Genomic DNA, 27,070 nt, shown 5'->3' with positions numbered 1-27,070 from the left:
AAGAAGCCCCGCCGCTGTAATGGCGCGTATCTGTCCCGTTCAGAAATAATTAATTACGCTAGCGGGGTAAGGACAGTGCCCAGGCACTAATGTCCACTTTTTCCAGCCTTTTGTGAGGAATTTATGCTGCCCATGGTGCCCCCCCCCGTGCCCTGCACCCTGCAGTGCCTGTGTTTGTGTGGGAGCATGGCGCGCAGCGTTCCGCTCGCTGCTCGGTACCTCAGAATGCCGTCACTGAAGAAGAAGTCTTCTGTTCTTCTGCTACTCACATGTCTTCTGGCTCTGTAAGGGGGTGACGGCAGGCTGCGGGAGTGTGCATCTAGGCGTACCCAGCGATCAGCACCCTCAGGAGCTAATGGTGTCCTGTCAGCCTGAAGCAGAGCCATTGAACTCACTAGAAGTTGGTCATACTTCTCTCCCCTAAGTCCCACGAAGCAGGGAGACTGTTGCCAGCAGCCTCCCTGAAAATAAAAAAAACTAACAAGTCTTTTCAGAGAAACTCAGTAGAGCTCCCCTGTAGTGCATCCAGTATCACTGCGCACAATACTAAAACTGGAGTCTGGAGGAGGGGCATAGAGGGAGGAGACAGTTCACACCCTTTGAAAGTCTTAAAGTGCCCATGTCTCCTGCGGATCCCGTCTATACCCCATGGTTCTTAATGTGACCCCAGCATCCTCTAGGACGTATGAGAAAACAAATAACGCACACACGAGGAGGAGAGAACTAAGGAAGCTATAAGGAGAAGAGGGGAGGGAGGGGGGGTTGAAAGGTAAGGTAGTAAAGGCATATTGGATAAACTACAACCTTATACATATTCATTAATGTACCAGTAGTTGGAAGTAGAAGAGCTCTAACAGAAACCACAAAGCTTATCTAAAGCCACACCACACTGGATATGCCCAATCTCATTTGATTTTTGAAGCAAAGCAGTATTGGACTTTGTTAATACATGGATGGGAGACTGCTTGGTAGTATCAGATTCTTTAGGTGTTTTTAAACTACCAACACCATTTTCTTGGTACATTTAATTTTTACATGTATTCTTTTATGTACCAGAAGTTAGAAGTAGAAGAGCTGTAACAGAAACCACCAGCTCATCTACAGCCACAGCACACTGGATTTGCCCAATCTCTCCTGATCATGGAAGCTGAGCAGTGTTGGTCCTGGTTTTAGTACTTGGATGGGAGACCACAAGGAAATACCAGGAGCTGTGTGTATTTTTACAATACTAACACCGTTCTCTTGATGCATTCCATTTTGAAACATTGGGGCAGATCTATTAAGCCTGGTGAACTGATAAAGTGCAAGGTGATAAAGTACCAGCCAGTCAGCTCCTAACTGTCATTTTTCAAACCCAGCCTGTGACATGGCAATTAGGAGCTGATTGGCTGGTACTTTATCACCATGCAAATTATCAATTCACCAGGTTTAATAAATCGGCTGCTTACTCATTTATGTACGAGTAGTTAGAAGTAGAAGAACTCTAACAGAAACCACTAAGCTCATCTACAGCCACACCACACTGTATATGCCCAATATCACCTGATTTTAGGCCTGGTTTGTTCTTGGATGTGAGACCACCTGGGAATACCAGGTGCTGTAGGTAGTTTTATACTACCAACACCGTTCTCTTGATGCATTCCATTTTGAAACATTGGGGCAGATCTATTAAGCCTGGTGAACTGATAAAGTGCAAGGTGATAAAGTACCAGCCAGTCAGCTCCTAACTGTCATTTTTCAAACCCAGCCTGTGACATGGCAATTAGGAGCTGACTGGCTGGTACTTTATCACCATGCAAATTATCATTTCACCAGGTTTAATAAATCGGCTGCTTACTCATTTATGTACGAGTAGTTAGAAGTAGAAGAACTCTAACAGAAACCACTAAGCTCATCTACAGCCACACCACACTGTATATGCCCAATATCACCTGATTTTAGGCCTGGTTTGTTCTTGGATGTGAGACCACCTGGGAATACCAGGTGCTGTAGGTAGTTTTATACTACCAACACCGTTCTCTTGATGCATTATATTTTGAAACTTATTCATTGATGTACCAGTAGTTAGAAGTAGAAGTTAGAAACAGCAAAAATCATCTACAGCCGCATCACACTGGATATGTCCAATCTCATCTGATGTTGGAAGCTAAGCAGTGTTGTGCCTGGTTAGTTTTTGGATTTCAGGTCCTGCCTTCTGGTTTGGCCACGGCACCTCGGAAATTCACCAAGGTCATGGCCGTGATGACGACCCTTCACCATCGGTGGACCAGGGAGGAATCTCTCCTCCCGATAAACATTCTGGAATTGCGGGCAGTGTTCAATTCATTGACACTGGCCCTGCCTCTAGTACAGAACAGGCCTGTTCAAGTACAATCGGACAACGACACCACGGTAGTGTACACAAATCATCAAGGCGGCACTCGAAATTGCATGGAAAAGCTGGAAGTATCAAAAATCCTCAGTTGGGTAGAACGTCATCTGCCAGCAATATCGGCAGTGTTCATTCCCGGAGTCCTCAACTGGGAAGCGGATTTCCTCAGTCGTCAGTACGTTCACGCTGGAGAGTGGAGAGGCCGCAGCAGAAATGTCTGCACTGGTGTCAGTAGGTGACTGAGGCAGGGATGACTGGGAGATAGTGGGTGACTGAAGCATGTATGACTGGGAGATAGTGGGTGACTGAGGCCGGGGTGACTGGGAGATAGTCAGTGACTAAGGCAGGGGTGATAGGGATATAGTGGATGACTGTGGCAGGGGTGACAGGGACAGTAGGAGACTGAGGCAGGGGTGACAGGGATAGTGGGTGACTGAGGCAGGGGTGATAGGGTGACAGTGGGTGACTGAGGCAGAGGTGACAGGGATAGTGGGTGACTGAGGTAGGGGTGATATGGAGATAGTGGTTGACTGAGGCAGGGGTGACAGAGATAGTGGGTGACTAAAGCAGGGGTGACTGGTATAGTGGGTGACTGAGGCAGGGGTCGCAGGTATAGTGGTTAACTGAGGCAGCGGTGACTGGGAGATAGTGGGTAACTGGGGCAGGGGTGACAGGGAAAGTGTGTGACTCAGGCAGGGGTGATAGGGAGATAGTGGGCAGCAGATCACTGCCTCGCTGACAGCAGCACATTCCTGCTTCACTGACAGCAGCACATCCCTGCCTCATTGACAGCAGCACATACCTGCCTCACTTATAGCAGCACATCCCTGCCTCACTGGCAGCAGCAGATCCCTGCCTCACTGGCAGCAGCAGATCACTGCTTCACTGACAGCAGCACATCCCTGCCTCACTGGCAGCAGCAGATCCCTGCCTTACTGACAGCTGTATATAGGGCCTAATTCAGACCTGATCTCTGCTGTGCATATTCACACAACAGGAGATCAGGTCTGAAGTGTGTGTGTGTGTGCTGGTGCCGCAGTGCACCGGCACATGCCAGAGATGCGATCAGCATCTCTGCCCAGTGAGCGCCTCTGCCAACACATACTTATCTTGCATATGAGATCTCTTGTTCATGAAGATAGTTCTCACAGGGTGAGGTTCATCCATTACATTTTAAAGTAGGAAGGTACAAATTACATATTCAAATTACATATATGTGCTGGATTCAAATGTTTTCCCCCCTTCCTTTCTCAATTGTGCCCATCAGCAGCTATTCTAATGTTGCTGCCAATGGGTGTGACACATTCATTTCTTCTGTGGGGTACACTGGACTCCACAAGGATTCACATTGGGGTGTAGAGTAGGATCTTGATCTGAGGCACCAACAGGCTCAAAGCTTTTGACTGTTCCCAAGATGCTCAGCGCCCCCTGCTCTATAACCTCGCTTCCATGAACAGGGAGCTCAGTTTGTAGTTGGTGCCTTCAGTAGCAGGACACTTAACAGGGGGCTGCCTCAGGCAGCCTATACTTAGCTATTAATTTTGACAAGAAAAGAAGAACTTTTTTTATAAGAATGTACAAGGGCTGCAGCAGGCTAGGTCTAATAGACATCTTTACTGCAGCTCCATCACTCCCAGCGGCGCAGTATACTCCCGTGCCCTGGTTGCTGGGTCACTGCAGCGGAGGCTCCGGTTTCTTCCTAAGGTCAGTCACACACACACCGCCCTCCGGGATCACGAGGCCGCTGATGAAAGGGAGGTAAGGGGCTTCTGTGCCCACACTATACCGTGATCCAGCGTGGCAGTAGGGGGCGGGCCGTGTGCGCACTGGCGTGGACACTGATTACTGGGCAGCCGCACCACTAGCCACCAGGGACAGTTAAGGAGCACAGCTCTGGGGGTTTTTCTCCTATATTAACCCCATTTTGTACTACCTGCAGTGCATTGTGATAGGTAATAGAGCCTGATTCAGGTTGGATTGCAATCACAATAAGCAATCCAACTGCAAAAATTGCTAAGAGCATACGCAAGCGCCTGCATTTTCTGTGACTGTCAATCGGTGTGGGGGGGGGGTCAGCAACACTCCATTTCAAAGTCGGAGATGGAGCGGTGCGGGGGCAGGGCTTCAACGGAGAAACAGGAGGCGTGGTCAGAGCGGCTGCATGACATCACATGCAGCCGTTGCGATCACAAAAATGGTGGCGGCTTCCTGCGCACACGTACAGTCTGCACCAACAGGAGGCTAACCCATTTTTTATGATCACGCTGAACTGCACTGAGACTGCAATTTCAGCGTGGTCAAGAAGGGAGGCGGCATGCTGGGTGGCCATGCCCTGTGATGGGTGGCCCCAGCATGCGAACCAAAGGATTGCAAATTCTGTTACTTAGCAGAATTTGCAATCCTTACTGAATTAGGCCATTGATTACAAAATTGTAAACAATATTTGAAGTTTTTCTTCAGGGACTAACACAAAAGATGCTTGGGGCTACTAACACATGGGTAAGCCACGTAAAGCTTCCCATGGGTCAGTGGCATCACAACGGGGTTGCGGCACACACCCGAGTGTCACCCGCCAAGTGGGGTGACACCAAAGTGCCGGCTTTTCTTCAGTGACAGAATATGGGTGTTTCACTGTGACATTACGTGCAACACCCAGTTTCTGTCACTGTGCAGGAGCCAGCACCACTCACACACTAGTCCCCGGGTACAGCCCCCAACCCCCGGGATACCCGCAGCAACAAAATGGTGATTCAGGCCACGCCCCTACCTATGAGACCATGCCTCCTTTTTACCATTGCGCTGCTTATCTGCGCGCACTGCATTACAATCTCCCTCGCCGCCTCTCTGGGTGTCACCAGTGATAGTGACACCTCTGCCATGCTTGTAGCAGCTGGTCCTAAGATCTACGCCTCCAGCCCTGAGTGTTTTCCCTTGTGACTTGTTGATCATCATAGCGAAGCAGATGCTTACAGAAAACTGCAGGGGCTTAGATTGAAAAGAAAAACATTGACGAACCCATCATTTCAGCGACAGGGTCTGCCACACGACTGACTGAAATGACTGGTTGGTTTGGGCCCCCACCAAAAAAGAATCAATCAATCTCTCCTTGCACAAACTGGCTCTACAGAGGCAAGATGTCCACCTCATCATCCTCCGATTCCTCACCCCTTTCACTGTGTACATCCCCCTCCTCACAGATTATTAATTCGTCCCCACTGGAATCCACCATCTCAGATCCCTGTGTACTTTCTGGAGGCAATTGCTGGTGAATGTCTCCACGGAGGAATTGATTATAATTAATTTTGATGATCATCATCTTCTCCACATTTTCTGGAAGTAACCTTGTACGCCGATTGCTGACAAGGTGAGCGGCCGCACTAAACACTCTTTCGGAGTCCACACTGGAGGGAGGGCAACTTAAGTAGAATAAAGCCAGTTTGTGCAAGGGCCTCCAAATTGCCTCTTTTTCTCCACCATTCTTTCAAAGGTGACAGAATCATATGCAGTGACAGTAGACGACATGTCAGTAATCGTTGCCAGGTCCTTCAGTCTGGACCAGATGTCAGCACTCACTCCAGACTGCCCTGCATCACCGCCAGCGGGTGGGCTCGGAATTCTTAGCCTTTTCCTCGCACCCCCAGTTGCGGGAGAATGTGAAGGAGGAGCTGTTGACGGGTCACGTTCCGCTTGACTTGACAATTTTCTCACCAGCAGGTCTTTGAACCTCTGCAGACTTGTGTCTGCCGGAAAGAGAGATACAATGTAGGTTTTAAATCTAGGATCGAGCACGGCGGCCAAAATGTAGTGCTCTGATTTCAACAGATTGAATCCTGGTTAAGCAAATTAAGGGCTCCATCCACAAGTCCCACATGCCTAGTTGAATCGCTCTGTTTTAGCTCCTCCTTCAATGTCTCCAGCTTCTTCTGCAAAAGCCTGATGAGGGGAATAACCTGACTCAGGCTGGCAGTGTCTGAACTGACTTCACGTGTGGAAAGTTCAAAGGGTTGCAGAACCTTGCACAACGTTGAAATCATTCTCCACTGCGCTTGAGTCAGGTGCATTCCCCCTCCTTTGCCTATATCGTGGGCAGATGTATAGGCTTGAATGGCCTTTTGCTGCTCCTCCATCCTCTGAAGCATATAGAGGGTTGAATTCCACCTCGTTACCACCTCTTGCTTCAGATGATGGCAGGGCAGGTTCAGGAATGTTTGGTGGTGCTCCAGTCTTCGGCATGCGGTGGCTGAAGGCAGAAAGTGGCCCGCAATTCTTCGGGCCACCGACAGCATCTCTTGCACGCCCCTGTCGTTTTTTAAATAATTCTGCACCACCAAGTTCAATGTATGTGCAAAACATGGGACGTGCTGGAATTTGCCCAGATGTAATGCACGCACAATATTGGTGGCGTTGTCCGATGTCACAAATCCCCAGGAGAGTTCAATTGGGGTAAGCCATTCTGCGATGATGTTCCTCAGTTTCCGTAAGAGGTTGTCAGCTGTGTGCCTCTTATGGAAAGCGGTGATACAAAGCGTAGCCTGCCTAGGAACGAGTTGGCAATTGCGAGATGCTGCTACTGGTGCCGCCGCTGCTGTTCTTGCTGCGGGAGGCAATACATCTACCCAGTGGGCTGTCACAGTCATATAGTCCTGAGTCTGCCCTGCTCCACTTAACCACAGACAAGTGGACATTGGGTACAACTGCATTTTTTAGGACACTGGTGACTCTTTTTCTGAGGTCTGTGTACATTTTCGGTATCGCCTGCCTAGAGAAATGGAACCTAGAGGGTATTTGGTACCGGGGACACAGTACCTCAATCAAGTCTCTAGTTGCCTCTAAATTAACGATGGATACCGGAACCACGTTTCTCACCACCCAGACCTGAGTTATCCGCTTTGCAGCAGGATGACTGCTGTGATATTTCATCTTCCTCGCAAAGGACTGTTGGACAGTCAATTGCTTACTGGAAGAAGTACAAGTGGTCTTCCGACTTCCCCTCTGGGATGACGATCGACTCCCAACAGCAACAACAGCAGCGCCAGCAGCAGTAGGCGTTACACTCAAGGATGCATCGGAGGAATCCCAGGCAGGAGAGGACTCGTCAGAGTTGCCAGTGACATGGCCTGCAGGACTATTGGCTCTCCAGTCTAAGGAGGAAATTGACACTGAGGGAGTTGGTGGTGTGGTTTGCAGGAGCTTGGTTACAAGAGGAAGGGATTTAGTGGTTAGTGGACTGCTTCCGCTGTCATCCAAAGTTTTTGAACTTGTCACTGACTTATGATGAATGCGCTGCAGGTGACATATAAGGGAGGATGTTCCGAGGTGGTTAACGTCCTTATCCCTACTTATTACAGCTTGACAAAGGCAACACACGGCTTGACACCTGTTGTCCGCATTTGTGTACAGGATGCATACCTTCATGTCCCCATTTATCCACCTCATCAGGCGTAACTCAGATTTGCGGTACAGGACTGTCATTGCCAATTTCAGACGTTGCTGTTTGGTCTCTCCATGGCCCTGAGAATTTTCACCAAGGTAATGGCGGAAATGATGGTGCTCCTGTGCAAGCAAGGTGTCACAATTATCCCGTACTTGGGCGATCTCATAAAAGCGAGATCAAGAGAGCAGTTGCTGAACAGCGTATCACTTTCACTGAAAGTGTTACAGCAACACGGCTGGATTCTCAATATCCCGAAGTCGCAGTTGATTCCTACTACTCGTCTGTCTTTCTTGGGCATGATTCTGGACACAGACCAGAAGAGGGTTTATCTCCTGATAGAAAAGGCCCAGGAACTCATGACTCTTGTCAGGAACCTATTGAAACCAAAACAGGTGTCAGTGCATCACTGCACTCGAGTCCTGGGAAAGATGGTGGCATCATACGAGGCCATTCCAATCGGCAGGTTCCATGCGAGGACTTTCCAATGGGACCTACTGGACAAGTGGTCCGGGTCACATTTACAGATGCACTGGTTGATCACCCTGTCCCCCAGGGTCAGGGTATCACTCTTGTGGTGGCTGCAGAGTGCTCACCTTCTCGAGGGACGCAGATTCAGCATTCAGGGCTGGATCCTGGTGACCACAGACGCAAGCCTCCAAGGTTGGGGAGCAGTCACACAGGGAAGAAATTTCCAAGGTCTTTGGTCAAGTCAAGAGACTTGTCTTCACATCAACATCCTGGAACTAAGGGCCATATACAATGCCCTACGTCAAGCGGAGACCTTACTTTGCGACCAACCGGTTCTGATCCAGTCAGACAACGTCACCGCAGTGGCTCATGTAAACCGCCAAGGCGGCACAAGAAGCAGAGTGGCGATGGCACAAGCCACCAGAATTCTTCGCTGGGTGGAGAATCACGCAAGCGCACTGTCAGCAGTGTTCATTCCGGGAGTGGACAACTGGGAAGCAGACATCCTCAGCAGACACGACCTACATCCGGGAGAGTGGGGACTTCATCAGGAAGTCTTTGCACAGATTACAAGTCGGTGGGAACTGCCACAGATAGACATGATGCCGTCCCGGCTCAACAAAAAGCTACAGAGGTATTGCGCAAGGTCAAGAGACCCTCAGGCAGTAGCTGTAGACGCCCTAGTGACACCGTGGGTGTTCCGGTCGGTCTATGTATTTCCTCCTCTTCCTCTCATACCCAAGGTGTTGAGGATAATAAGACAAAGAGGAGTGAGAACAATCCTCATTGTTCCAGATTGGCCACGGAGGACCTGGTATCCGGATCTGCAGGAAATGCTCACAGAAGATCTGTGGCCTCTCCCTCTAAGACAGGACCTGTTGCATCAGGGGCCCTGTCTGTTCCAAGACTTACCGCGGCTGCGTTTGACGGCATGGCGGTTGAATGCCGGATCCTAGCATTCCGGTTGAGGTCATCCCTACGCTGATAAAGGCTAGGAAGGATGTAACGTTAAAACATTACACCGTATATGGCGAAATTATGTTTCTTGGTGTGAGGCCAGGAATGCTCCTACGGAAGAATTCCATCTGGGCCGTTTCCTTCACTTCCTACAAACTGGAGTGAATTTGGGCCTAAAATTAGGCTCTATTAAGGTCCAGATTTCGGCCTTATCCATTTTCTTTCAAAAAGAATTGGCTTCTCTTCCAGAAGTTCAGACTTTTGTAAAAGGAGTGCTGCATATTCAGCCTCCTTTTGTGCCTCCGGTGGCACCTTAGGACCTTAACGTGGTGTTAAGTTTTCTAAAATTACACTGGTTTGAACCACTTAAAACAGTGGAGTTAAAATATCTCACATGGAAGGTGGTCATGTTATTAGCCTTGGCTTCGGCTAGGCGAGTGTCAGAATTAGCGGCTTTGTCACATAAAAGCCCATATTTGGTATTCCATGTGGATAGAGCGGAATTGCAGACCCGTCCTCAATTCCTACCAAAAGTGGTCTCATCTTTTCATATGAACCAACCTATTGTGGTGCCTGTGGCTACGCGTGACTTGGAGGATTCCGAGTTACTTGATGTGGTTAGGGCTTTGAAAATTTACGTGGCCAGGACGGCTAGAGTCAGGAAAACTGAAGCGCTGTTTGTCCTGTATGCAACCAACAAGATTGGTGCCCCTGCTTCAAAGCAGGCTATTGCTCGCCGGATTTGTAACACGATTCAGCAAGCGCATTCTATGGCTGGATTGCAGTTACTGAAATCGGTCAAGGCCCATTCCACGAGGAAAGTGGGCTCTTCTTGGGCGGCTGCCCGAGGGGTCTCGGCACTACAGCTGTGTCAAGCTGCTACTTGGTCGGGTTCACACACCTTTGCAAAATACTATAAGTTTGATACCCTGGCTGAGGAGGAACTCATGTTTGCTCAATCGGTGCTGCAGAGTCATCCGCACTCTCCCGCCCGTTTTGGAGCATTGGTATAATCCCCATGGTCCTTACGGAGTCCCCAGCATCCTCTAGGACGTTAGAGAAAATAAGATTTTAAACCTACTGGTAAATCTTTTTCTCGTAGTCCGTAGAGGATGCTGGGCGCCCGTCCCAAGTGCGGACTACTTCTGCAATACTTGTATATAGTTATTGCTTCAATAAGGGTTATGTTATAGTTGCATCGGTCCTGCACTGATGCTATGTTGTTTTTTCATACTGATAACTGGGTAGTTTATCACAAGTTATACGGTGTGATTGGTGTGGCTGGTATGAATCTTGCCCTGGATTAACAAAATCCTTTCCTCATACTGTCCGTCTCCTCTGGGCACAGTTTCTCTAACTGTGGCATAGAGGGAGGAGCCAGTGCACACCCAGAACTAAAGTCTTTCTTAAAGTGCCCATGTCTCCTGTGGAGCCCGTCTATCCCCATGGTCCTTACGGAGTCCCCAGCATCCTCTACGGACTACGAGAAAAAGATTTACCGGTAGGTTTAAAATCTTATTTTCTACTTTATTCTTTTCTATCCTAGTTTATTACGACCAACTCTCATCCAAGGAGTTTGATATTCTACTACCTGCATGCAATTTAAATTGCTTAAATTGTTTATATGGTTGATTTGTCCTTCACAATCCATAATCTGCAACTTGGATGTACTTGTGTCATTGAAAATCTTATAATAAAAATGTATATACAGATACTCAACCTGTATATTGAAAAAAAAAAAAAGTTATAAGACATATGCATTCAATATTTGAAGAAACAAAATAAAATAAAGCTATCTATTGGGTTTCACTAACAAGCACATTGGAAGACTTGACTACTGTTAAAAGACATGCATTACATGGTATAGAGCCACAAACCACAATGTAGTAAAATAAAAACAAACTTACATGTGTATCAAACCTATGTGAGGCTTACATTGATAGTGCAAGATCAACACTCTATCAACTGTGCAAACTAGACTGCACATAAATGCCATAAAATTTATCTGAGATTTTAGTAAATAAGGCCCGTTGCTGTCCGGGTCACGCAGCCGTCACGGCCCGCCCCCATACGGTCCGGTCATGTCTGCGTTGTCCTGACTGTGCCCCCAAAATGGCGGCACAACGCCGCTGGCCCGACTCCTCCTGCCCAGTGACCGCCTCTGCCTGTCAATCAGGCAGAGGCGCTCACTGGGCAGAGATGCTGATCGCATCTCTGGCATGTGCCGGTGCACTGCGGCACCAGCACACACGCACTTCAGACCTGATCTCCTGTTGTGTGAATATGCACAGCAGGGATCAGGTCTGAATTAGGCCCTATATACAGCTGTCAGTAAGGCAGGGATGTGCTGCTGCCAGTGAGGCAGGGATGTGCTGCTGGTAGTGAAGCAGTGATGTGCTGCTGTCAGCGAAGCAGTGCTGTGCTGCTGTCAGCGAGACAGGGATGTGCTGCTGTCAGCGAAGCAGGGATGTGCTGCTGTCAGCGAAGCAGGGATGTGCTGCTGTCAGCGAAGCAGGGATGTGCTGCTGTCAGCGAGGCAGGGATGTGCTGCTGTCAGCGAGGCAGGGATGTGCTGCTGTCAGCGAGGCAGGGATGTGCTGCTATAAGTGAGGTAGGGATGTGCTGCTGTCATTGAAGCAGGAATGCACTTGGCTTTGTGGACACTTTTCAGAGAACAAATTTGTTAGCATAAAAATAAAGCCAGAAAATGAAGAGCTGTTTAATCACTCAATTGGATTTTTCTGCCAGCATATTTTTTTTCTCTGCAACCACCTGCTAAATTGTGCTTCCTAGCTGTTTTTTATAAAATCACTGAATCAAATCTAACTCTGATTACATCAGAGAAGGCCAGGTACCCTACACAATAAGAGTGGGTTTGAAATTTTGACTTGTCTACTTAAATATCACCAAAATCTGATCACAAGGTCAATTACGTCGCTGGGTGGGATTGAACCACCAACCTTTTGGTTAATAGCCGAACACACTAACCGATTGCGCCACAGAGACACTTTGCAAACAGTACATACTGACAAAGGCTAATAAGCATACATCTAGAACGTTTCCTAGAAAAACATTAAAAAATCAATAATCTGGAGAGTTTTTGTAAGATGTTTCTTCCATCAACCAATGAATAAACACATTGGTACTTTCCCATGATGAGTGAGTGCTTCAGGATCTCTTGCACTTACATGTGCAGCAGAGTACTGCAATGGAAGCATGCTGGACCCATAACCCAGAGGTAGGCAGATTGAAACTATACTTTGCTATATGCATTTTTTTTTTGTTAATTTAAGTAATCAAAACTGGGATTGATATTTTTGCTCTTTTATTTTTACTTAAAGTACAATAACTTTTACCATTTTAATTTGTTTTAATAGTATATTGACAGTATAGTTTTCTTTCAAAAATCCACTTAATTTTCTTTACCCTATTATTAAAATGGTAATTGACAAAAAAAACGACATTGTCACCAGAAGAGCAATACAAAATGTACAAGTGATATATTAAAATCATCTTTCCAGCTTGAATTTCAATGATGCATTGGGGCAACAATTTTGTGAGAAACATCTTCACCCTTAAATAAAGATTTTCGTAATTTCTTACCTGTGTGCTAATTAGATATCACCTTGTTTTCACATTAAACAGACTTCCACATGAGAAAGCAGCAAGGATGCAGTGGCGTTAATGTTTCCTGGTGTCAACCTGTATTATTTCAGTAGACATTGAAATGAGGATGCATCTTGCTGCCTTTCCAATGAAGCAAGTTTAATTTAGTAATAGGTGAAAAACCATCCCTACAAAGGTGTTAATCAGAGACTTGGCTTTGTGGACACTTTTCAGAGAACAAATTTGTTAGCATAAAAATAAAGCCAGAAAATGAAGAGCTGTTTAATCACGCAATTTGATTTTTTTGCCAGCATATTTCTTTTTCTCTGCAACCCACTGCTAAATTGTGCTTCCTAGATGTTTTTATAAAATCACTGAATCAAATCTAACTCTGATTACATCAGAGAAGGCCAGGTACCCTACACCATAACAGGGGGTATGAAATTTGACTTGTCTACTTAAAGATCACCAAAATCTGATAACAAGGTCAATTAGGTCCCTGGGTGGGATTGAACCACCAACCTTTTGGTTAATAGCCGTACATACTAACTGATTGCGCCACAGAGACCCTTTTACTTGCCTTACAGAGCAGCTCTGGAGCTGTTACAGTGCCCAGCTGCTGCAAGAAATCAGCTTGAATGCTTAAGCGGCTGGGGCATAGCCAACATGAGCCCCACACCGAAGGAGGGTGGAGGTGTTTAATGCGAACTAGGGGTCATCCAAGCGCCGCAAAAGGCCGCCATGCCCTGCACACCCCTTTTCTCTTTTCATATGCAGATGAGGGTTCCAGCCAACTTTGGCCCACTGCTTGGATGACATCACCATATGCAAATCCATCTGCTGTAGGCCTTCCCCCAGGAATGCTTGCACTAGTTGTTGCATTTGGTTTGTTGTTTGGGGGTGCTTCAGTATTAGGCAGCCTTCTGCCCTCCCATGTTCATCTGAAAATATGTGTTCTCCCTGCAGTTGTTGTCCCCAGATGAGAGTTCCCTTGTGCTGCCTCAGTTGACTCTCCTTTACTTGACAGAGATGTGCCTGAGCAGCGGCCCTCCCCAGCTCTATCCCAAATCATACTTATTTTGCATAGGAGATACCATGGTCATGAAGATTGTTCTCCCAGGGTGAGGTTCATTCATTGCATTCTGGGTATGCTGACCCCTATGATTTCCCCAAATGTGGGAAACTCGACTGCATTATTTGTGGTAGTGGGGGACTGTGTTTGTGCTTTCCTCTGGTCAGCTCTGGTAAAAGTCAGATTTCTTTGTCTCAGATCTTCCTCTAGCCTTGTTCTTTTTTCTAGAGTTCCCTTGCGCTGCCTCAGTTGGATCTCCTTCACTTGACAGGGGGGTACCCGAGCAGCAACCCTCCCCAGCTCTAGCCCAACTCCTACTTACCTGCCAGGTGAGATACTATGATCATGAAGGTGCTTCTCCCAGGGCAAGGCTCACCCATTGCACTCTGGGTGTGCTGCTCCTGCGATTTCCCCAAATGTGGGAAACTTGACTGCATAATTTGTGTTTCCCCTGGTCGGCTCTCGTATAATTCAGATCTCTTTGTCTCAGGTCTCTCTCCAGCCTAGTTTGCTGTCTGTTTCCACTTCTCTTTTCTTGAGCCGCTCCCTTCTATGCCCTTGCGCACTATCCTGACTTCTCCCGTCTGCTTACTTTGTGCTTTCCAATGCACAATGCAAACTACAGGTAGTACTGCAGGGCCCACACCCTTTTACTTGCCTTACAGAGCAGCTCTGTGGCTGTTACAGTGCCCAGCTGCTGCAAGAAATCAGCTTGAATGCTTCAGGGGCTGGGGCATAGCCAACATGAGCCCCACACCGAAGGAGGGTGGAGGTGTTTAATGCGAACTAGGGGTCATCCAAGCGCCGCAAAAGGCCGCCATGCCCTGCACGCCCCTTTTCTCTTTTCATATGCAGACGAGGGTTGAAGCCAACTTTGACCCACTGCTTGGATGGCATTACCATATGCAAATCAATCTGCTGCAGGCCTTCCCCCAGGAATGCTTGCACTAGTTGTTGCATTTGGTTTGTTGTTTGGGGGTGCTTCAGTATTAGGCAGCCTTCTGCCCTCCCATGTTCATCTGAAAATATGTGTTCTCCCTGCAGTTGTTGTCCCCAGATGAGAGTTCCCTTGTGCTGCCTCAGTTGAATCTCCTTTACTTGACAGAGATGTGCCTGAGCAGCGGCCCTCCCCAGCTCTATCCCAAATCATACTTATTTTGCATAGGAGATACCATGGTCATGAAGATTGTTCTCCCAGGGTGAGGTTCATTCATTGCATTCTGGGTATGCTGACCCCTATGATTTCCCCAAATGTGGGAAACTCGACTGCATTATTTGTGGTAGTGGGGGACTGTGTTTGTGCTTTCCTCTGGTCAGCTCTGGTAAAAGTCAGATTTCTTTGTCTCAGATCTTCCTCTAGCCTTGTTCTTTTTTCTAGAGTTCCCTTGCGCTGCCTCAGTTGGATCTCCTTCACTTGACAGGGGGGTACCCGAGCAGCAACCCTCCCCAGCTCTAGCCCAACTCCTACTTACCTGCCAGGTGAGATACTATGATCATGAAGGTGCTTCTCCCAGGGCAAGGCTCACCCATTGCACTCTGGGTGTGCTGCTCCTGCGATTTCCCCAAATGTGGGAAACTTGACTGCATAATTTGTGTTTCCCCTGGTCGGCTCTCGTATAATTCAGATCTCTTTGTCTCAGGTCTCTCTCCAGCCTAGTTTGCTGTCTGTTTCCACTTCTCTTTTCTTGAGCCGCTCCCTTCTATGCCCTTGCGCACTATCCTGACTTCTCCCGTCTGCTTACTTTGTGCTTTCCAATGCACAATGCAAACTACAGGTAGTACTGCAGGGCCCACACCCTTTTACTTGCCTTACAGAGCAGCTCTGTGGCTGTTACAGTGCCCAGCTGCTGCAAGAAATCAGCTTGAATGCTTCAGGGGCTGGGGCATAGCCAACATGAGCCCCACACCGAAGGAGGGTGGAGGTGTTTAATGCGAACTAGGGGTCATCCAAGCGCCGCAAAAGGCCGCCATGCCCTGCACGCCCCTTTTCTCTTTTCATATGCAGACGAGGGTTGAAGCCAACTTTGACCCACTGCTTGGATGGCATTACCATATGCAAATCAATCTGCTGCAGGCCTTCCCCCAGGAATGCTTGCACTAGTTGTTGCATTTGGTTTGTTGTTTGGGGGTGCTTCAGTATTAGGCAGCCTTCTGCCCTCCCATGTTCATCTGAAAATATGTGTTCTCCCTGCAGTTGTTGTCCCCAGATGAGAGTTCCCTTGTGCTGCCTCAGTTGAATCTCCTTTACTTGACAGAGATGTGCCTGAGCAGCGGCCCTCCCCAGCCCTATCTCAAATCATACTTATTTTGCATAGGAGATACCATGGTCATGAAGATTGTTCTCCCAGGGTGAGGTTCATTCATTGCATTCTGGGTATGCTGACCCCTGTGATTTCCCCAAATGTGGGAAACTCGACTGCATTATTTGTGGTAGTGGGGGACTGTGTTTGTGCTTTCCTCTGGTCAGCTCTGGTAAAAGTCAGATTTCTTTGTCTCAGATCTTCCTCTAACCTTGTTCTTCTTTCGAGAGTTCCCTTGTGCTGCCTCAGTTGGATCTCCTTCACTTGACAGGGGGGTGCACGAGCAGCGACCCTCCCCAGCTCTAGCCCAACTCCTATTTACCTGCCAGGTGAGATACTATGATCAGGAAGGTGCTTCTCCCAGGGCAAGGCTCACCCATTGCACTCTGGGTGTGCTGCTCCTGCGATTTCCCCAAATGTGGGACACTTGACTGCATAATTTGTGTTTCCTCTGGTCGGCTTTCATATAATTCAGATCTCTTTGTCTCAGGTCTTTCTCCAGCCTAGTTTGCTGTCTGTTTCCACTTCTCTTTTCTTGAGCCGCTCCCTTCTATGCAGTTGCGCACTATCCTGACCTCTCCCGTCTGCTTACTTTGTGCCTTCCAACGCACAATGCATACTACAGGTAGTGCTGCAGGGCCCACACCCTTTTACATGCTTTACAGAGCAACTCTGGAGCTGTTACAGTGCCCAGCTGCTGCAAGAAATCATCTTGAATGCTTCAGGGGCTGGGGCATAGCCAACATGAGCCCCACACCGAAGGAGGGGTCATCCAAGCGCCACAAAAGGACACCATGCCCTGCACATCCCTTTTTTCTTTTCATATGCAGACGAGGGTTGAAGCCAACTTTGACCCACTGCTTGGATGACATCACCATATGCAAATCCATCTGCTGCAGGCCTTCCCCCAGGAATGCTTGCACTAGTTGTTGCATTTGGTTTGTTGTTTGGGGGTGCTTCAGTATTAGGCAGCCTTCTGCCCTCCCATGTTCATCTGAAAATATGTGTTCTCCCTGCAGTTGTTGTCCCCAGATGAGAGTTCCCTTGTGCTGCCTCAGTTGAATCTCCTTTACTTGACAGAGATGTGCCTGAGCAGCGGCCCTCCCCAGCCCTATCCCAAATCATACTTATTTTGCATAGGAGATACCATGGTCATGAAGATTGTTCTCCCAGGGTGAGGTTCATTCATTGCATTCTGGGTATGCTGACCCCTGTGATTTCCCCAAATGTGGGAAACTCGACTGCATTATTTGTGGTAGTGGGGGACTGTGTTTGTGCTTTCTTCTGGTCAACTCTGGTAAAAATCAGATTTCTTTGTCTCAGATCTTCCTCTAGCCTTGTTCCTCTTTCGAGAGTTCCCTTGTGCTGCCTCAGTTGGATCTCCTTCACTTGACAGGGGGGTACCCGAGCAGCAACCCTCCCCAGCTCTAGCCCAACTCCTACTTACCTGCCAGGTGAGAAACTATGATCATGTAGGTGCTTCTCCCAGGGCAAGGCTCACCCATTGCACTCTGGGTGTGCTGCCCCTGTGATTTCCCCAAATGTGGGAAACTTGACTGCATAATTTGTGTTTCCCCTGGTCGTCTCTCGTATAATTCAGATCTCTTTGTCTCAGGTCTCTCTCCAGCCTAGTTTGCTGTCTGTTTCCACTTCTCTTTTCTTGAGCCGCTCCCTTCTATGCCCTTGCGCACTATCCTGACTTCTCCCGTCTGCTTACTTTGTGCCTTCCAACACACAATGCAAACTACAGGTAGTGCTGCAGGGCCCACACCCTTTTACTTGCCTCACAGAGCAGCTCTGGAGCTGTTACAGTACCCAGCTGCTGCAAGAAATCAGCTTGAATGCTTCAGGGGCTGGGGCATTGCCAACATGAGCCCCACACCGAAGGAGGGTGGAGATGTTTAATGTGAACTAAGGGTCACCCAAGCGCCGCAAAAGGCCGCCATGCCCTGCACGCCCCTTTTCTCTTTTCATATGCAGACGAGGGTTGAAGCCAACTTTGACCCACTGCTTGGATGGCATTACCATATGCAAATCAATCTGCTGCAGGCCTTCCCCCAGGAATGCTTGCACTAGTTGTTGCATTTGGTTTGTTGTTTGGGGGTGCTTCAGTATTATGCAGCCTTCTGCCCTCCCATGTTCATCTGAAAATATGTGTTCTCCCTGCAGTTGTTGTCCCCAGATGAGAGTTCCCTTGTGCTGCCTCAGTTGAATCTCCTTTACTTGACAGAGATGTGCCTGAGCAGCGGCCCTCCCCAGCCCTATCCCAAATCATACTTATTTTGCATAGGAGATACCATGGTCATGAAGATTGTTCTCCCTGGGTGAGGTTCATTCATTGCATTCTGGGTATGCTGACCCCTGTGATTTCCCCAAATGTGGGAAACTCGACTGCATTATTTGTGGTAGTGGGGGACTGTGTTTGTGCTTTCTTCTGGTCAACTCTGGTAAAAATCAGATTTCTTTGTCTCAGATCTTCCTCTAGCCTTGTTCCTCTTTCGAGAGTTCCCTTGTGCTGCCTCAGTTGGATCTCCTTCACTTGACAGGGGGGTACCCGAGCAGCGACCCTCCCCAGCTCTAGCCCAACTCCTACTTACCTGCCAGGTGAGATACTATGATCATGTAGGTGCTTCTCCCAGGGCAAGGCTCACCCATTGCACTCTGGGTGTGCTGCCCCTGTGATTTCCCCAAATGTGGGAAACTTGACTGCATAATTTGTGTTTCCCCTGGTCGTCTCTCGTATAATTCAGATCTCTTTGTCTCAGGTCTCTCTCCAGCCTAGTTTGCTGTCTGTTTCCACTTCTCTTTTCTTGAGCCGCTCCCTTCTATGCCCTTGCGCACTATCCTGACTTCTCCCGTCTGCTTACTTTGTGCCTTCCAACACACAATGCAAACTACAGGTAGTGCTGCAGGGCCCACACCCTTTTACTTGCCTCACAGAGCAGCTCTGGAGCTGTTACAGTACCCAGCTGCTGCAAGAAATCAGCTTGAATGCTTCAGGGGCTGGGGCATTGCCAACATGAGCCCCACACCGAAGGAGGGTGGAGATGTTTAATGCGAACTAAGGGTCACCCAAGCGCCGCAAAAGGCCGCCATGCCCTGCACGCCCCTTTTCTCTTTTCATATGCAGACGAGGGTTGAAGCCAACTTTGACCCACTGCTTGGATGGCATTACCATATGCAAATCAATCTGCTGCAGGCCTTCCCCCAGGAATGCTTGCACTAGTTGTTGCATTTGGTTTGTTGTTTGGGGGTGCTTCAGTATTAGGCAGCCTTCTGCCCTCCCATGTTCATCTGAAAATATGTGTTCTCCCTGCAGTTGTTGTCCCCAGATGAGAGTTCCCTTGTGCTGCCTCAGTTGAATCTCCTTTACTTGACAGAGATGTGCCTGAGCAGCGGCCCTCCCCAGCCCTATCCCAAATCATACTTATTTTGCATAGGAGATACCATGGTCATGAAGATTGTTCTCCCAGGGTGAGGTTCATTCATTGCATTCTGGCTATGCTGACCCCTGTGATTTCCCCAAATGTGGGAAACTCGACTGCATTATTTGTGGTAGTGGGGGACTGTGTTTGTGCTTTTCTCTGCTCAGCTCTGGTAAAAGTCAGATTTCTTTGTCTCAGATCTTCCTCTAGCCTTGTTCTTCTTTCGAGAGTTCCCTTGTGCTGCCTCAGTTGGATCTCCTTCACTTGACAGGGGGGTGCCCGAGCAGCGACCCTCCCCAGCTCTAGCCCAACTCCTACTTACCTGCCAGGTGAGATACTATGATCAGGAAGGTGCTTCTCCCAGGGCAAGGCTCACCCATTGCACTCTGGGTGTGCTGCTCCTGCGATTTCCCCAAATGTGGGAAACTTGACTGCATAATTTGTGTTTCCTCTGGTCGGCTCTCGTATAATTCAGATCTCTTTGTCCCAGGTCTTTCTCCAGCCTAGTTTGCTGTCTGTTTCCACTTCTCTTTTCTTGAGCCGCTCCCTTCTATGCCCTTGCGCACTATCCTGACCTCTCCCGTCTGCTTAATTTGTGCCTTCCAATGCACAATGCATACTACAGGTAGTGCTGCAGGGCCCACACCCTTTTACATGCTTTACAGAACAGCTCTGGAGCTGTTACAGTGCCCAGCTGCTGCAAGAAATCATCTTGAATGCTTCAGGGGCTGGGGAATAGCCAACATGAGCCCCACACCGAAGGAGGGTGGAGATGTTTAATGCGAATTAAGGGTCATCCAAGCGCCACAAAAGGACGCCATGTCCTGCACATCCCTTTTTTCTTTTCATATGCAGACGAGGGTTGAAGCCAACTTTGACCCACTGCTTGGATGACATCACCATATGCAAATCCATCTGCTGCAGGCCTTCCCCCAGGAATGCTTGTACTAGTTGTTGCATTTGGTTTGTTGTTTGGGGGTGCTTCAGTATTAGGCAGCCTTCTGCCCTCCCATGTTCATCTGAAAATATGTGTTCTCCCAGCAGTTGTTGTCCCCAGATGAGAGTTCCCTTGTGCTGCCTCAGTTGAATCGCCTTTACTTGACAGAGATGTGCCTGAGCAGCGGCCCTCCCCAGCCCTATCCCAAATCATACTTATTTTGCATAGGAGATATCATGGTCATGAAGATTGTTCTCCCAGGGTGAGGTTCATTCATTGCATTCTGGGTATGATGACCCCTGTGATTTCCCCAAATGTGGGAAACTCGACTGCATTATTTGTGGTAGAGGGGGACTGTGTTTGTGCTTTCCTCTGGTCAGCTCTGGTAAAAGTCAGATTTCTTTGTCTCAGATCTTCCTCTAGCCTTGTTCTTCTTTCGAGAGTTCCCTTGTGCTGCCTCAGTTGGATCTCCTTCACTTGACAGGGGGGTGCCCGAGCAGCGACCCTCCCCAGCTCTAGCTCAACTCCTACTTACCTGCCAGGTGAGAAACTATGATCAGGAAGGTGCTTCTCCCAGGGCAAGGCTCACCCATTGCACTCTGGGTGTGCTGCCCCTGTGATTTCCCCAAATGTGGGAAACTTGACTGCATTATTTGTGGTAGTGGGGGACTGTGTTTGTGCTTTCTTCTGGTCAACTCTGGTAAAAATCAGATTTCTTTGTCTCAGATCTTCCTCTAGCCTTGTTCCTCTTTCGAGAGTTCCCTTGTGCTGCCTCAGTTGGATCTCCTTCACTTGACAGGGGGGTACCCGAGCAGCGACCCTCCCCAGCTCTAGCCCAACTCCTACTTACCTGCCAGGTGAGATACTATGATCATGTAGGTGCTTCTCCCAGGGCAAGGCTCACCCATTGCACTCTGGGTGTGCTGCCCCTGTGATTTCCCCAAATGTGGGAAACTTGACTGCATAATTTGTGTTTCCCCTGGCCGTCTCTCGTATAATTCAGATCTCTTTGTCTCAGGTCTCTCTCCAGCCTAGTTTGCTGTCTGTTTCCACTTCTCTTTTCTTGAGCCGCTCCCTTCTATGCCCTTGCGCACTATCCTGACTTCTCCCGTCTGCTTACTTTGTTCCTTCCAACACACAATGCAAACTACAGGTAGTGCTGCAGGGCCCACACCCTTTTACTTGCCTCACAGAGCAGCTCTGGAGCTGTTACAGTACCCAGCTGCTGCAAGAAATCAGCTTGAATGCTTCAGGGGCTGGGGCATTGCCAACATGAGCCCCACACCGAAGGAGGGTGGGGGTGTTTAATGCGAACTAAGGGTCATCTTGAACTTGAACCGTTTTATATACGTGTTCAAAGATTTAAAATGGGTCTCACCGAACCGTCCGGTTTCGGTACCACAAACATTGTGGAATAGTAACCCCTTCCTTGTTGAAGGAGGGGTACCTTGACTATCACCTGCTGCAAATACAGCTTGTGAATTTGCCTCTATCACAGCCTCCCTGTCCAAGGGAGATGTTGGCAAGGCAGATTTTAGGAAACGGCGAGGGGGAGACGTCTCGAATTCCAGCTTGAATCCCTGAGACACTACTTGTAGAATCCAGGGATCCACCTGTGAGCAAGCCCACTGATTGCTGAAGCACTTGAGACGGGCCCCCACCGCACCTGGCTCCACCAGTGGAGCCCCAGCGTCATGCTGTGGACTTAGCGGAAGCGGGGGAGGACTTTTGTTCCTGGGAACTGGCTGTATATATATATATATATGCACACACACTCATGTATATACATGTATACACAAATACACGTATGTACATGTTTATGTATGTATAATACACTGAGTACATTATATTTATGAATTAATTGCTTCCCGATTCTGCAGCAGCATCATCAGCACCATCAGTGTTACTCACAGTCACTTCACACTGACTGCTGCACAACACATCACTTAATTTCCGGGCCGCCCGCCACCTGGTGAAGAGACATGGGAGATGAAGGACCAGCAGTGCCACGTTGAGCGGAAGTATTGTGATTTAGTTACCCACACACTCCTTGTGACACCTGCTCCCCGTCTGCCCTCCCACCCGCCGCCTGCCATCCGGAACCCGCACTGACAAGTAAGTCTCAGCAGAATGTGTCTGCCGGCGGCTCCCAGTCCCCCCTAGAGGAACACTGCCAGTGGTGTGGCAGCCGCGGCACACTAGGACTGAGAGACCGCAGCGGGAGGAAAGCACGGGTGGGCGGGAGGAGAGCATAGGCGGACATCACCACGTCACATTGCAAGGTGACACCAGTCCCCCCAGTGAGGCCGCCGACGAATGCACTCAGCATAGTATTAGCAGCAGGCAGAGGGGGGGCGGGCGCAGCGGTGGTGGGAGGTACGGAAATGAGCTACAGGCTAGGCTCCACCGATCACACACTCAGCGATCACTGTGCCACAGCAAGCGTATCGTGCAGCGGTGCTGGACATTAGGGAGTGCCTGTGCGCACCAGGCACCCCCTGTACGCACGCCTATGCGCTACCACCCCCCATATGCCACACTACATCACTATGCTATAGCCCTCCCATATGCTGCACTTCATAGTTACACTATACCCCCCATACAACATACTACATCACCACAGTACACTACTCACAATAAAATTAAAACATCCCAGTTCCTCATTCTTAATGAGCTCACGTGAGTTCTCTCCCCAACGGAGCTCCAGACCAAGTAACAATGAAGACACCAGCAGCGTGTAGGGGGCAGGCCTGGTCCACTTGTCAGGAGAGAGCAGTCACTGGAGGGTAAGAAGGGGACGGGGCCTAGTCCTACAGACGGGAGAGAGCACAGACAGGAGAGAGCAAGGTACAGGGGTAGAAGGGGACGGCTGATGTGAAGAAGGGGGCGGGGCCTATTCTTGCATCCTTTCAAAATTCGACTTTTTAAAATTCGACATTTGACAAATTCGATTTTCTGCAATGGTACAAATGCGGCAATTCAACAAAAGTATATTCAATTGAAGTTTGTAAATTCGACAACAGTGCTTTTAAACAGTAAATTCGTCATTTTCAATCCGCCACACTTTGCAGGCGGAATCTAATAAAAAATAATATTTTTTTGGGGTAATAGCATATCTATTTATATTAGAAGGGATTAGGTACTTGGTTTGTCTTTTTTGGAGGCACAAGTATTATTTATATATTTTTTAAAAGATTATTATTATTATTATTATTATTTTTTTAAATGGAATGTGAAAAACCCGGAAAAGAAAAATTGCGTGGGGTCCCCCCTCCAAAGCATAACCAGCCTCGGGCTCTTCGATCCGGTCCTGGTTCTAAAAATCCGGGGGGAAAACGGACAGGGGATCCCCCGTATTTTTAAAACCAGCTCCGGGCTCTGCGCCTGGTGCTGGTGCAAAAAATACGGGGGACAAAAAGAGTAGGGTCCCCCATTATTTTTACACCAGCATCGGGCTCCACTAGCTGGACAGATAGTGCCACAGCCGGGGGTCACTTTTATACAGTGCCCTGCGGCCGTGGCATTAAATATCCAACTAGTCACCCCTGGCCGGGGTACCCTGGGGGAGTGGGGACCCCTTCAATCAAGGGGTCCCCCCCCAGCCACCCAAGGGCCAGGGGTGAAGCCCAAGGCTGTCCCCCCATCCAAGGGCTGCGGATGGGAGGGTGATAGCCTTGAGAAAATTGAAAGAATATTGTTTTTTCCAGTAGTACTACAAGTCCCAGCAAGCCTCCCCCGCAATCTGGTACTTTGAGAACCACAAGTACCAGCATGCGGGAGAAAAACGTGCCCGCTGGTACCTGTAGTTCTACTGGGGGAAAAATACCCAAATAAAAACAGGACACAGACACCGTGAAAGTATAACTTTATTTCACACCTGCCGACACACACATACTTACCTATGTTGACACGAAGCAGTCGGTCCTCTTCTCCAAGTAGAATCCACGGGTACCTGAAAATAAAAGATAATTATACTCACCTGATCCAGGTTCCAGATTAACTCCACGTACTTGGCAAAACAACAAACCGAACACCCGGACCAGACGGACTGAAAGGGGTCCCATGTTTACACATGGGACCCCTTTCCACGAATGCAGACATCCGAATCTCGCGGGAATCCGACAGCGGGATGATGACGTTCGGGCGCGCTCGGGTTAGCCGAGCAAGGCGGGAAGGTTCGAACCTGCCTCGGACCCATGTAAAATGGGTGAAGTTCGGGGGGTCCGGATTCCGACGAACCGAACCCACTCATCACTAGTATGTACGTGTGTGTCAGGTGCCGTGCGCGTACGTACGTGTGTGTCAGGTGTCGTGCGTGTACGTGTGTGTGTGTGTGTGTGTGTGTCAGGTGGCGCGTACCTACATGTGTGTATGTCAGGTGCTGTGCATGTGTGTACGTACACGCGTGTATGTGTCAGGTGCCGCGTGTGTGTGTGTGTGTGTGTGCCAGTGTGCCAGGAGCCACGCGTGTACATGCGTGAGGGTGTTAGGAGCCGCACGTATACGTACATACGTGTAGGTTTCAGGTGCCGCGCGTATACATACGTGTGTGTGTCAGGAGCCGAGCGCGTACGTACATGTGTGTGTGTCAGGAGCAACGCGCGTGTGTGTCAGGAGCCACACGTGTGCATACGTGTGTGTGTCAGGTGCCACACATGTACGTACGTGTGTGTGTGTTTGTGTCAGGTGCCGCGCGTGTACGTGTGTGTGTCAAGTGCCGCGTGTGTACGTACGTATGTGTGTGCCTGGAGCCGCGCGTGTACATACATGTGTGTGTGTGTGTCTCAGGTGCTGTACGTGTATGTGTGTGTCTCAGGTGCTGCACGTGTATATGTGTGTATTTCAGGTGCTGCATTTGTATGCGTCAGCTGCCACGTGGGTGTCAGGTGTTGAGCGTGTATGTGTTTGTGTCAGCTGTCGCATCTGTATGTGTGTGACTGTCAGGTGCTGCGCGTGTATGTGTGTTTCAGGTGCTGTTCATGTATGTGGGAGTGGCAGGTGCTGCATGTGTATATATGTGTGAGTGGCAGGTGCTGCGTGTGTATACGAGTGTGTGTGAGGTGCTGCGAGTGTATGTGTGTGTTAGGTGCACTGAGTGTATATGATTGTGTGTCAGGTGCTGTGCATGTGTGCGTTAAATGCCACATGTATATATGTGTGTCAGGTGCTGCGTGTGTGTGTGTGTGTGTGTCAGGTGCTGCATGTTTGTATGTGTGTGTGTGTGTGTCAGGTGCTGCATGTCTGTATGTGTGTGTGTGTCAGGCGCTGCATGTCTGTGTGTGTGTGTGTGTGTGTGTGTGTGTGTCAGGTGCTGCATGTCTGTATATGTGTGTGGGTGTGTCAGGTGATGCATGTCTGTGTGTGGGTGTGTCAGGTGATGCATGTGTGTGTGTGTGTGGGTGTGTCAGGTGCTGCATGTCTGTGTGTGTGTGTGTGGGTGTGTGTGTCTGTCAGGTGCTGCATGTGTGTGTCAGGTGCTGCATGTCTGCGTGTGTGTGTGTCAGGCGCTGTATGTCTGCGTGTGTGTGTCAGGCGCTGCATATCTGTGTCAGGTGCTGTGTGTGTGTGTGCGTGTCTGTCAGGTGCTGCGTGTCTGCGTGTGTGTCAGGCGCTGCGTGTCTGCGTGTGTGTCAGGCGCTGCGTGTCTGCGTGTGTCAGGCGCTGCGTGTCTGCGTGTGTGTCAGGCGCTGCGTGTGTGTCAGGCGCTGCGTGTGTGTCAGGCGCTGCGTGTGTGTCAGGCGCTGCGTGTGTGTCAGGCGCTGCGTGTCTGCGTGTGTGTCAGGCGCTGCGTGTCTGCGTGTGTGTCAGGCGCTGCGTGTGTGTCAGGCTCTGCGTGTGTCAGGCGCTGCGTGTGTGTCAGGCGCTGCGTGTCTGCGTGTGTGTCAGGCGCTGCGTGTCTGCGTGTGTGTCAGGCGCTGCGTGTCTGCGTGTGTGTCAGGCGCTGCGTGTGTGTCAGGCTCTGCGTGTGTCAGGCGCTGCGTGTGTGTCAGGCGCTGCGTGTCTGCGTGTGTGTCAGGCGCTGCGTGTCTGCGTGTGTGTCAGGCGCTGCGTGTCTGCGTGTGTGAGGGGAGGGTGACCGGACACACGGCAGGGAGGGGAGGGGGTGGCCGAACACAGCAGGAAGAGGGGGGAGTTGCCGAACACACAGCAGGGGAGGGGAGGGGATGGTGGCCAAACAAACAGCAGGGGAGGGGAGGGGGGGGAGGGGAGGCCGGACACACAGCAGGTGAGTGGGGGGGGTGGCTGGACACACAGCAGGGAGGGGGGGTAGGCAGGACACACAGCAGGGGAGGGGAGGGTGGCCGGACAAACAGCAGGGAGAGAGGGGGGGGGTAGGCCAGACACACAGCAGGGGAGGGGGGGTGGCTGGACACACAGCAGGTGAGGGGGGGCTGGACACACAGCAGGTGAGGGGGGGGGCTGGACACACAGCAGGTGAGGGGGGGGGCCTGGACACACAGCAGGTGAGGGGGGGGCTGGACACACAGCAGGTGAGGGGG

The 27,070-nt window shown here is 49.6% G+C and overlaps 14 non-coding genes and 1 pseudogene across 14 annotated transcripts; all 15 read left to right on the top strand.

The window, feature by feature from the left end:
- Nucleotides 1-13,906: 13,906 nt before the first annotated feature.
- Nucleotides 13,907-14,070, top strand: LOC135037483 (U1 spliceosomal RNA). The gene has a single exon (XR_010232016.1). It is a non-coding gene; the product is annotated as a U1 spliceosomal RNA (small nuclear RNA).
- A 152-nt stretch (nt 14,071-14,222) lies between these two features.
- On the top strand, nt 14,223-14,385 carry LOC135037501 (U1 spliceosomal RNA). Its single transcript, XR_010232034.1, has one exon. It is a non-coding gene; the product is annotated as a U1 spliceosomal RNA (small nuclear RNA).
- Nucleotides 14,386-15,056: 671 nt separating this feature from the next.
- On the top strand, nt 15,057-15,220 carry LOC135037482 (U1 spliceosomal RNA). The gene has a single exon (XR_010232015.1). It is a non-coding gene; the product is annotated as a U1 spliceosomal RNA (small nuclear RNA).
- Nucleotides 15,221-15,372: 152 nt separating this feature from the next.
- LOC135037500 (U1 spliceosomal RNA) lies at nt 15,373-15,535 on the top strand. Its single transcript, XR_010232033.1, has one exon. It is a non-coding gene; the product is annotated as a U1 spliceosomal RNA (small nuclear RNA).
- Nucleotides 15,536-16,206: 671 nt separating this feature from the next.
- LOC135037477 (U1 spliceosomal RNA) lies at nt 16,207-16,370 on the top strand. The gene has a single exon (XR_010232010.1). It is a non-coding gene; the product is annotated as a U1 spliceosomal RNA (small nuclear RNA).
- Nucleotides 16,371-16,522: 152 nt separating this feature from the next.
- Nucleotides 16,523-16,685, top strand: LOC135037508 (U1 spliceosomal RNA). The gene has a single exon (XR_010232041.1). It is a non-coding gene; the product is annotated as a U1 spliceosomal RNA (small nuclear RNA).
- A 646-nt stretch (nt 16,686-17,331) lies between these two features.
- LOC135037487 (U1 spliceosomal RNA) lies at nt 17,332-17,495 on the top strand. The gene has a single exon (XR_010232020.1). It is a non-coding gene; the product is annotated as a U1 spliceosomal RNA (small nuclear RNA).
- A 152-nt stretch (nt 17,496-17,647) lies between these two features.
- LOC135037463 (U1 spliceosomal RNA) lies at nt 17,648-17,810 on the top strand. The gene has a single exon (XR_010232001.1). It is a non-coding gene; the product is annotated as a U1 spliceosomal RNA (small nuclear RNA).
- Nucleotides 17,811-18,481: 671 nt separating this feature from the next.
- Nucleotides 18,482-18,645, top strand: LOC135037490 (U1 spliceosomal RNA). The gene has a single exon (XR_010232023.1). It is a non-coding gene; the product is annotated as a U1 spliceosomal RNA (small nuclear RNA).
- Nucleotides 18,646-18,797: 152 nt separating this feature from the next.
- Nucleotides 18,798-18,960, top strand: LOC135037465 (U1 spliceosomal RNA). Its single transcript, XR_010232003.1, has one exon. It is a non-coding gene; the product is annotated as a U1 spliceosomal RNA (small nuclear RNA).
- Nucleotides 18,961-19,631: 671 nt separating this feature from the next.
- Nucleotides 19,632-19,795, top strand: LOC135037489 (U1 spliceosomal RNA). Its single transcript, XR_010232022.1, has one exon. It is a non-coding gene; the product is annotated as a U1 spliceosomal RNA (small nuclear RNA).
- Nucleotides 19,796-19,947: 152 nt separating this feature from the next.
- On the top strand, nt 19,948-20,110 carry LOC135037498 (U1 spliceosomal RNA). The gene has a single exon (XR_010232031.1). It is a non-coding gene; the product is annotated as a U1 spliceosomal RNA (small nuclear RNA).
- A 671-nt stretch (nt 20,111-20,781) lies between these two features.
- LOC135037493 (U1 spliceosomal RNA) lies at nt 20,782-20,945 on the top strand. The gene has a single exon (XR_010232026.1). It is a non-coding gene; the product is annotated as a U1 spliceosomal RNA (small nuclear RNA).
- A 152-nt stretch (nt 20,946-21,097) lies between these two features.
- LOC135037488 (U1 spliceosomal RNA) lies at nt 21,098-21,260 on the top strand. The gene has a single exon (XR_010232021.1). It is a non-coding gene; the product is annotated as a U1 spliceosomal RNA (small nuclear RNA).
- A 152-nt stretch (nt 21,261-21,412) lies between these two features.
- On the top strand, nt 21,413-21,554 carry LOC135037466 (U1 spliceosomal RNA; annotated as a pseudogene).
- Nucleotides 21,555-27,070: the final 5,516 nt, after the last annotated feature.

This window comes from Pseudophryne corroboree, unplaced genomic scaffold, assembly GCF_028390025.1.
Source record: "Pseudophryne corroboree isolate aPseCor3 unplaced genomic scaffold, aPseCor3.hap2 scaffold_680, whole genome shotgun sequence".
In the NCBI taxonomy this organism is placed as follows: domain Eukaryota; kingdom Metazoa; phylum Chordata; class Amphibia; order Anura; family Myobatrachidae; genus Pseudophryne; species Pseudophryne corroboree.
The sequence above is the reverse complement of the archived record's forward strand: the minus strand, read 5'-3'. Positions and strand labels throughout refer to the sequence as shown.